The 11,433-nt window shown below is 37.8% G+C and overlaps 1 long non-coding RNA gene across 1 annotated transcript in view; it reads right to left on the reverse strand.

Moving 5' to 3' along the window:
- The window catches only part of LOC140161235 (uncharacterized), a 32,417-nt gene extending 25,534 nt beyond the window's left edge, over positions 1-6,883 (reverse strand). The window contains exons 1-5 of the long non-coding RNA XR_011860081.1: positions 6,744-6,883; positions 1,773-1,833; positions 1,413-1,504; positions 667-803; positions 52-103 (exon numbers count right to left, since the gene is read on the reverse strand). This is a non-coding gene — a long non-coding RNA (uncharacterized lncRNA). The remainder of the gene's footprint in view (positions 1-51; positions 104-666; positions 804-1,412; positions 1,505-1,772; positions 1,834-6,743) is intronic.
- Between the last annotated feature and the right edge of the window lie 4,550 nt (positions 6,884-11,433).

An 11,433-nucleotide genomic window follows, 5' to 3' on the forward strand; every position in this document is an offset into this window, starting at 1 on the left:
CATGGACAATTATCGTAGCAGGATAACGAAATGCCGACAAAGAAATCTTACCTGTTCATATTTATAGATATTGCATATCAAAGTTGTGCGGGCAGTTCCTCTCCTGCGAACAAAAACAAAGAATTCTTGATTACAAATTATTATTACCGGTACCTTTTTAAGTTTAATGTCAATGTATTGACCAAACTTGCTCAGATTTGTATTGGCTAATATGGCTACACAGCCATAATACATCAGCATATATCGATAAGATGGGGAAAGAATGGTGTCATCACTGCAAGTTGCAAGATTCTTTGCTTTCCAGCTTAGTATTGAATATAAATACTTAACCATGGAGTGCACAGCACAATTTTGTTTTAAAAACAAAGATTGATTTGAACATCCTAAATTTTGATGGTCACAAGCTCGGATAACACAAATGTTTTCAGCATGATATACGGGTACTAATTTCCCATACAATTGCATCAAAAGTGCACATTCATCTGCATTGGGTTATTCCAGTTATAATCCATACACCCCTATGGATGACATGACTTTTATCTTCCACACAGGAGTGTAAACTTCATGTCACATCATCCACATGGGGTGTATGGACTTCAACTAGATTTAGCCCAATGCTACTCTTCTCCCAGCAAGTTCTTGGGCCTTACAAAGATATATGCATACCTCAGGTGGTCTTTTCCAAAACTGACAAGGTTGTCACTGTCAAGGTATCTCCGTCATTGTTCACTTCCTGGATTGGTTTGTTTTGACAAAACCAGCTATGCCACATCTGTAAAGCATTGCTGCTTTGCAAGATATTTCTGTCAAGAAAGAAAAAAAAGTCAACTATGAATGAATGGCAGAAAAGCACTGCTTGTCTGACAACCAAAATTTGGCAGCCATCTCTCACCTATATTGGTCTGCTCTTGGATTCCGGACAGTGCACAACTGGTAGGATTGTATTCCTCATGTCACTTTGAGAGGTTTGAAAGAGCCAGCAACTAAACTTTTGAGCCCCAAAAATGTAATTTATGCAGAAAACAAGCGCCAGTGTACAATGTTATAGTAAAAAATGCAGCATGTTTTAAATCAGATGAGTTATTTCATTCAATAACTTTTAGGCAACAGAACTATTGCATTACCAAGTACTGAAGTCCCATGACACCAAAAATATTTTTTTGAGCATGAAATCAGAAAAGAAGGAATGAAAATCAGGATTGTCAGTTTCAGATTCTGTAAATAATTGTGTAGAACTTTGTGAACCTCACATGGAGAGCACACAGTACATGATATATTTCTCAGATCTCCAAGGTAAAGTGACCAATCACAGAGCTTCTTCTCTATGGATCATGTGATAAACTCATCATAGAATATATCATGTACATTTGATGGTTATTATTGTACATTTAATACCACAGACAATGGCTTACCTGTCTGGTCTATTTCTTGAAACATCTCGTTTCTTTGTCTCCTTGTCATTGGTGGTCACCGTGGTCTTCCCCAATAACAATAATGCACTCAACTGGAAATAAAAAGGTTTTTTTATGCAATAATATTTGCTAGGGTAATGGCAACATTACCAAAATACTTGTTGATCTACATGATATATTTCTCAGATCTCCAAGGTAAAGTGACTAATCACAGAGCTTCTTCTCTATGGATCATGTTATAAACTCATCATAAAAATATATCAATTACCGTATCATATATTATTTTTTAAAAAGCACTTGCCAATTGAAAACTCAATTGAATCCAAGAACTTTTTTCATTCATTGTTATTGTTGGCTTACCCACCAGGTCCTGTTGTTTCTTCATCTCCTTGTGGCAAGTTGTCTTGTCTGATACAATACTCTAAAAAATAGAAATAAGAACACAAAGTCAGAATCTCGTTTGGCACTTGTGAGAATCAATCTCTAAAACATGACAAAATATCAAATAATGAAATATTTGAAACTAATCCGATATCGCCGGACCGGAGTTGGAAATTGGGAAGCTGGGAATTCACTTTCATTAATAGCCATACAAAGGAGTCCAAGGTTACAATTTCCGTCAATGACTAAGAACATAAAATAATAATCTACAGCATACCACAGTTCATATACAGCTCGAACACTAACAGTACATGCTCTGTTGAACACTTACAGACTCATTTTATGCAGTGCCTGCATTGTAGGATTGAGATTGTGGGTGCATTCTTTGAAATTGACCTTGAAACCTTTGTTGCCAAGGTTGCCTACTTTACCACTTTTGGGGGCAAATTAAATTGACAGTATTATTGTTGTGTGGTAGACCTATTATGTACAGAATCTAGTGTGGGCAGCACATGTTAGTTGAAATTTTCGGTCTGCCCCACCCAGGCTGGCCATACAAAGCACCAACACTGAACTGGTGACTTGGCCCAATCATGACTCGCTCTCGCAGCATAAAATTAATATTTTGGTTCTCGTCCAGAGGATTTTCATGAATTGATGGGGAGGTCAGTTTTTATTTTATTTTTTTTATTTCCAATTTAAACTTTACAGCATTGTTAGTAGTTTTCTGTCTTTTCCAACAGTGCTCGAGGAAAGAGGACTTTTTTTAAATTGTAAGATTCTGATGGATAAACCCCCTAGTAGTAGCACAAAGAGTCTTGGGAAGTGACTAAGTACCACAAAAAGTCGTAGAAGTGATCCATGTTCTCTATAAATAAACGTATTAGGCTAATGAAAGTTGATCCCCAGTTTCCCGTTACATAGTTTTTCATGACTGGGTAGGTGACTGTTTCATTATTCATTATTTTCAAACTTTCATTATCGGTGCAAAGTTAATTACGGAATGCTATGTTTTGAGGCCCAAATAAAATAATTAAGTATAGTAGGCCTATTAAATGACCATGCTTCACTCAAATATTTTACCAACTTAGTCTTCAAAACAAATTTTAATTAAGCACATCTTCTTTGGAATCTTCAAATTAACCTATAGGTTGTGCAACATATGAAAGCACCAGAAGTCCATGATAGTCTTTGGAGAACCTGGAGGACTGTGACAACTTGCTTTCCCCAAACACTGCATCTCACTATCTCGAGATCAGACAGCGACAGTCCGGCAAATAAAACATTAAATGATTGACCAATGTCGGTTGTAATAATTGTCCACAGCAGTCGGACCTTGCCCTCCTCCTCCACCTTCACAGAAATGAACATATTTATCAAAAACACCAGTAGGGGAAAGTAAATTGTCACAGTCAAAATGAACAAATAAACAAAATTGAAAGCAGAAATAAACTAAATTTGACAATTCGAACGTTCACATGGAGGTTGCTGGTAAAAATCATCACAGGGTGCACTTGTTAATAATAAAACAACCATGCAAGAAATTGACAAATAAATCATTTTATTTATAAGTTTATTTTATTAAATACATATATTTGTAAGAAAAGCAGAATAAATTTGACTTCAAATTTAATTTATTTTATTTATTTTGATGTTGTCTATAGCGCGCTACATAGTGCACGGTAGAAATGCTTTCATATTTGTTCATACGCTGGTTCCCGCGAACTTGGCTGCCTCTCTTTGTGTTCGGTCTATCCATTTAGTGGTAGGAGAAACTTAGATGCAGGGAATTGCTAGTCTCCAGTAAATGCGCCCTCACGATATCGCCATTTTACCACGTAGTTTAACCCAGCGTTTGCAAAGACTATTCGGGCCGGTCAGGGTCGGCGTAAAAGTGCTTAAAATACGTGGCGGACGTGAAAGATGACATTAAAACTATCCTTTTTTTCTTAAAAACTTGAAAAATGAGAAATAATGAAATAATGGAAAATAATGAAATATTTGATCGGCATTTTTTTCTGACCGGAGTCGGGTAACGGGAAACTGGGAGTCAACTTTCATTAGCCTTATATGTATAAAGTTTTCCCAAAGGATTCCAAAGGCAGCCTAAATATTTTTGTTAAATCATTAAAAAATAAATAAAATCCGACTAATCCAAGAAATTGAGGGAGGGGACGAGAACCAAAACAATTTTATACGGCCTTGCCCGGCATTGTTCAGCCAAGAAAATATAATATTGTCCAGCAAGCCTTGGGCTTAGCACCAGATTGGCCCAGTTTGATGCAATTGTGCAAACATTTATTGGCGCCCCAGCCCCAGTACTGCAATGTTTCCTGGGTTCCCTGGGTACGGTGGACAAAATAGACAGGGGGGGGGGGGGTAAGCCAACTTCAGCATTAATATTTCAATTTAATATTTGGAGGAAAATTTAACCAACAGGTTCCAGGCACTTTGGGTGTATCGAGCCAGTTGGTGGGGGGTGCCAGGGGCACTTAAGTTTCATAGTGTACAGTACACATGCATGCGTGACCAGAAACACATTAGGCCAAATAAAAAATAAAACATGTTTCACGTCCCCTCCCGCTTCCTTTTTTGAGGTTTCTTCAACTTTAATTTTATTTTTTGAAATTCAGTTATAACTTTTCAAAAAATATGTCTAGGAAGTAGAGGTGCTTTCTATAGCCTTGCTAATATACAAGAAACTCTTATAATTTGTGATAGTTAGAGGGGGCCTATATCTCTCAGAACAACAAATAAAAAGAGGCCTCCTCTTTCCAGGCATTATTGTATACGCTAAAACTAAAATAGCTCTAATTATGGGCATTTACACCGATTTTGCGATAAAAAATAAAAAGCCCCCTCTTCCTCCTTTTTTTTTTTTTTTTGGACGTGAAACATGTTTTTTATTTGATTTGGCCTTAAGGGTCCTGTTCAAAGAATGAACGGGAATCGCACAAATCCTGTTATGGGGTCAAAAATGCAGTGTTGTTTTCAAACTTCTACATGTAGTGCATTTATTATGGTTTATTTGATCAAACACCAGCAAGGATGTCCCTTTCAAGTTTCAGATATTTAAGCAGCTTGCGAGCAATAGTAGGCTTTAATATCTTTTGTTTCAGGTACAATTCTGTTTTATGGGGCAAAATTTGTTGCAAAATCGCACTAAATTTCTATTTCGGGAACATAAGGGTGTATTTTTAGGGTAGGCCTATGTTTTGATTTTCATCTCTGGTATTAACGTATGTACAGTGTACACCGTGAAACTTGAATGCACGAATCATGGAATGGCCCCCTGAATGAAAAGATCTGGAAAAAGGGGGTCTGAGCCTCTGACATTTGTCTGACTGTCATGACTGTGTCACGTAATCCCCGTAATTAGGGACAGGCACATCTGAGTGAGGGCGCTATTTATTTTACTTGATAATAAAGCCCTATGTAAATCTGTGCCATTTTGTGCCACTGAAAACACCATTTTTGGAGAAAATGATGAATAAAACCAAAATTAATCTGTTTCAGATGCTCTAGTTTGCATTGACAACAGATTCAATGCTTTAGGAAGCAGAATGCAACATTGACTTCACTTTTGAATATTTTTTTCTGTGAGATATGCCTTGGTGAAAATCACCGTTTTGGTCAAAAAGGGGTCAAGAAGGGCATTTTGGGAAAAAAATCTATTTTGACCCAAAATTCATCTTCTGACAAAAGGGAAACATGGTTTGACAAAAACTTTCATCCTTTTCACATAACAATTCCAGTTTACTTATTTGCTGGGAGAAAGCACTTTTTTGTTATCGCTTGGGGAAAATCATTGTTTTTGCCTAAAATGGGCCCAAAATGGCCGAAAAATTTGACCAAAATTAGCACAAAAATCACTTTTTTACCACCTTAAAATTTGAATTTTCATACAAAATTTCACAGATGTGTTGAAAATGATAACATACATAATATTCAACAAAAATTAGATTAAATTACAGTGAAAACAAAAAAATTGACAGGGGGGCACAAAAATTATCAAGTCCCCCATGCACTCCTATGGTAAGTCTTATCAGAGAAAATGGCCCAATGTTCCGACAGTAATTTCATCATAACTTCACTTAGCAATACAGTAGAAGATTGGTTTTGGTGTCAAATTGTTTCTGAGAAGTTCTCTCTTCCAATAAACAACAATTCATGTTAATAGAATTAATTTGAAATTTTTATGCCTGTCCCTACCGTAATGCAAAGTAGATGATATTTCGAGTGTCCCTAGCACGTTAATTTATTCATTCAGCATTAAGTAATAGTTTGACTATCGCATGATCGTCATTAAATCATGATCGTACTAATTTAAGTTAACCATGAAACGACAATGCCAATGGGAGGTTCATGTACATGTTCAGTGTTTAATCCGAGTGATGATACTTTGTAACAAAATACTGTTAAGTTATGGGAGCTAATATATTTGTTAATTCATATTTTATATAAAGCATTTGTTATGTACATTCTTTAGTTCGAGGCACGAAAATAGCCAGACTATACAGACTGAGATCACAATGACTGAATGAGACTCGTGCACAAAAACGCAGAGCTCATGTGTGCATATCATATCATTCAGCAGGGTGTGGTACACATATCAATCATAATAATATGGTTATGAATTATGATTGATGGTCCAGCTAAATACATGCAGGGATAGTATGCTGGCCTGTGAGCAAGGAAAAGAACGGCCACTCCCAACAAATCAATGTTCACTTTTGCTCTACATGTACATGTGGTCTTGTGGAGCTATGTGTAGTATTCATGTCGTCATGTCTTGGGTCGTGAAATAAGAAATTGGGAATTCTTATTCCGTGCCCCGATCCGATGGCGGTAAACTTGTTGTATTTCAATGAATAACATTTTAGCCATTTATAAATCAAATGTAAATTGTTATCCTCCGGATTGCATACAGCTTAAATATATTATACTGACCATGTTGACACCTTGTCTATTCAGTAAATAAATTCATGATTTCAGATCTGCAAGGCGGTTACTGCAGACCACGTGCGATATCAGAATACTAAAAGTATCAGACCACTCGTGCTTGCGACCAATCCAGCGTCGTGTCGAGGCAGAAATGAACGAACGAACGGTTGATCTGGGTTGATCGCATCGAGGCGCTGCATGATCGCCACGTGGGCAGTGTTGCGAAATACTAAAGGACTGCACCATTTGATTTCTAGGGGGGGGGGATTCTTGGCAGTATTTTTAAGAACAAAAACCAAAAACCACCCAAACATCGCTCACTGCACTATTAAGACGGGAAAAAATGCCCACTACATGAATAAAAATATCACTCTGGATAAAGGTATACATAAAAAATGGAAAAAAAAAATTCGGCGGCGAAAAATCAGCGGGACTCCAATGTCCCCCTAAAATCAAATGATACGTCCTAACGGGCGCACATCACTATAATTCAAGACCGAATTGAAAAGACTACTTGCGTATGACGTCCTGTCAAATAGACAAATAGCAGGTATTGAAAGCGACTGCTATCTGTGCAGTACCGCGTGCGGTACTGCACACTTCCGCTCACAGTCCCGCATGCGGAACTGCACCTTCCGTCACGCACTTCCGCATGCGGGACTGCACATCCCGACGTGCATTCCCGCATGCGGTGATGCAGGTCGGGATGTGCAGTACCGCATGCGGTGATGCAGGTCGGGATGTGCAGTCCCGCATGGGGAACTGCAATATTTTTGGGGATGTGCAATATTTTTGGTGTTTATCCGCATGGGGATGTGCAATATTTTGGTGCATTTCCGTTAGGGGATGTGCAATATTTTTGGTGTTTATCCGCATGGGGATGTGCAATATTTTGGTGCATTTCCGTTAGGGTAGGCCTATGTGCAATATTTTTGGATTTTTTCCGCATGGGGAACTGCAATATTTTTGGTGCATTTCCGTTAGGGGATGTGCAATATTTTTGGGGCATTTCCGTTAGGGTATGTGCAATATTTTTGGGTTTTTTTCCGCATGGGGAACTGCAATATTTTTGGTGTCTTTCCGCATGGGGTACTGCAACATTTTTGGTGTAGTTCCGCATAATGAAGTAAATGAACGGCTTTTGTTCGAATTGTTTTTGGTTTTATTTGTTTTGTTTTTTATTTGTAGGCCCTGCGGCGTAGAAAATATTATCACATGCATATATAAATGTCTTTAATATTACTATCGTTTTACTTTGACTATTAGCCTATTGTGAGTTTTGCTTCATTTGCTGTAATTAAAAGAAAGTGTTATAAACTTTAACGTCTATAGTATTTTATTATAATTATTAAAAATATTATCGCACGTCGCTTAATGATAAGTGGCTATTGTGATGAATCTATTTAGTGACATTGTAATAAACTTGACATTGTGTGCATTTTATTCATGTTAGAAGCTGCCCAACCTTGTCAATCAAATACTTCATCTATTGTGTCCAATACTTAATCCGATAAGTGATCGATGTATATCGATAAAAATAGGATCAAGATCATGGAATTTTAGACAATCAATGATCGTCGCATGTATCCCGCGCATATTCGCATGTAGATATGAATATTAATTCAATATTAGGCCTAGGCCCACTATCGTTTTACTTTCCGTTTCATTATTTGTATTTAAAAGAGAGTTTTGAAAAGTCTTGTCCGAAAGGTCACGGCATAGTATAGAAACCTAGCTAATAGTTATTGTATGAAATTAATTTTTATTAAAATCAATTTCACACGCCTCTTTAATGATGACTATTAAATATTCAACTTGACGTTGTGACCACTTTCTATTAAAGTTCCAACGGGGAATTTCTCAAGTGGATCGATTATCAATTTAGGATAATAATTTAATTTAGCATGATGAAATGTATATACTATTATATAATCAACTAATAATTGTATTTAGCATGATGAAATGTATATTAAAAGCGGCTGTTACCGCATGCGGAACTGCACCAAATATTTTGTAGTTCCGCATGCGGCCAAGGGCATGCGAAAATAAATTTTCACTAGTATAACCAATGCGTAATTGTGCCAAATATTCCGCGTGCCTCCATATTGTCTTGATTATAATAATATGACCGCTCGTATATTGTATACATTTTATGCACACACAAAAAAAAAAAAATTAAAAGGGTTTTTTTTAATCTTAAAAATTCTTCAGGTAGACCAGACAGACCTCCCGGGGGGGGGGGCACTCCCACTTTGGAGGTGACGCGTATGTAGGGCTGTTAAGACCCCCCTTTTTCTGCGTCGCTGTCACCCAAAGACCCCATATTTTTTACGAACACATGCTCTGTCACCCGAAGACCCCTATTTTTCCATTTGATCTGTCACCCAAAGACCCTTACAAGTTCAATTTGAACAGCAACTTTCATTTATCACTGATTTTGTTACTTATTTTGAAAAAAACCAAAACAATGAAATTTGAAGCCATTTAGACCCGGCATTTAGAACTCGAAATTCGATTTTCGAGGTTTTTAAGGCGCTGTTTTGGCTCTCACCCAAAGATTCCATTTTATAAAAAGGTCATGTTCACCCAATGACCCCATATTTTTTACATTTTGCTCTCACCGAATGCCAAAAATCATGCTCTCACGTATCACCCAATGACCCCATATTTTTTACATTTTGCTCTCACCGGATGAAGATTCCATTTTATAAAAAGGTCATGTTCACCCAATGACCCCATATTTTTTACATTTTGCTCTCACCGAATGCCAAAAATCATGCTCTCACGTATCACCCAATGACCCCATATTTTTTTACATTTTGCTCTCACCGGATGCCCCTTAGTGCGAAAGTGTCAGCCCTACACCAATATCCATTTCATTTTGAAGTGTCCCCCCCCCCCCCCCCCGGGACATACCTGTGTGCCCAATACTGACTTGGTCATGCTGTGATAAAAATTAAAAGTTGTTTTCTGATCTTGCCGCTGCTATTGATGCGCATGCATCGTTTGAGATCAGTGTGAATTGATGATTGATCCACTTGAGGAATGTCCGATGGGTTCTTATAATAGAACAATATCAAGTAGATTTATAATAGTCACTAATCATCATAAGAGGCGTGTGAAAATGATTTTAATATAAAATTGTGTACATATTTTAGGCCAGACTCTGCCGATCTTTGGAGAAGACTTTATTTTTAATTACAACAATGAAACTATATGCAGAAATTTAGAACAAGACTTTCTTCTTTAAAAATGTCAATAAATAAAACATGTACAACATACTGTAGGCCTACGTATCCGGAACTGTGCATCTCGTCTTGCATTCCCTCATCATGCGGACATGCGAAAAAACATGTACCGTACATCCCGCATGCGGACCTGCACCAAATATATTACATTACCGCACGCGGACATTCACATTAAATGCATGCGGAACTACACCAAATATTTGACAGTTCCGCACGCGGGCATGCGAAAATACCGCATTCGGAACTGCACCAAATATTTTGCAGTTCCGCATGCGGACATGCTAACAAAATAGGTATGACAAAATTTAGTAGGCCTACATTCGTGGTGAAAAATACGTCAGGCTCTTAGGTGTTTTTTACTTTTTTAGTAATTAGTTTTAGACAATCAATGATCGTCGCATGTAATTAATGTCGCATTTTTGTATTTAAAAGAGAGTCTTGGAAATTAAGTCGTGTCCGAAAGGTCGGCATAGTATAGAAACCTAGCTAATAGTTATTGTATAAAATTAATTTTATTAAAATCAATTTCACACGCCTCTTTAATGATGACTATTATATATTCAACTTGACATTGTGACCACTTTCTATTAAAGTTCCAACGGAGAATTTCTCAAGTGGATCGATTATCAATCAATTTACGGAGGACAGTAATTTAATATAATTTAAATATTGCACATCCCCATGCGGAAAAACACCAAAAATATTGCAAATCCCCTAGCGGAAATGCACCAAAAATATTGCAGTTCCCCACGCGGAAATACACCAAAAATATTGCACATCCCCATGCGGAAAAACACCAAAAATATTGCACATCCCCTGCCGGAAATGCACCAAAAATATTGCAGTTCCCCACGCTGAAATACACCAAAAATATTGCACATCCCCATGCGGAAAAAACACCAAAAATATTGCACATCCCCTGCCGGAAATGCACCAAAAATATTGCACATCCCCATGCGGAAAAACACCAAAAATGTTGCAGTTCCCCTAACGGAAATGCACCAAAAATATTGCACATCCCCTAACGGAAATGCACCGAAAATATTGCACATCCCCATGCGGAAAAACACCAAAAATATTGCACATCCCCTGGCGGAAATACACCAAAATATTGCACATCCCCATGCGGAAAAACACCAAAATATTGCACATCCCCTAGCGGAAATGCACCAAAAATATTGCAGTTCCCCACGCGGAAATACACCGAAAATATTGCACATCCCCATGCGGAAAAAACACCAAAAATATTGCACATCCCCTAGCGGAAATGCACCAAAAATTTTACAGTCCCGCATGCGGTACTGCACATCCCGACCTGCATTCCCGCATGCGGGAATGCAGGTCGGGATGTGCAGTTCCGCATGCGGGACTGTAAACGGAAGTGTGCAGTACCGCACGCGGTACTGCACAATTCCGCGTCCCAAAAAATAGTTCACGATTGAGTTCAC

Source organism: Amphiura filiformis, chromosome 9, assembly GCF_039555335.1.
Source record: "Amphiura filiformis chromosome 9, Afil_fr2py, whole genome shotgun sequence".
Classification (NCBI taxonomy): Eukaryota; Metazoa; Echinodermata; class Ophiuroidea; order Amphilepidida; family Amphiuridae; genus Amphiura; species Amphiura filiformis.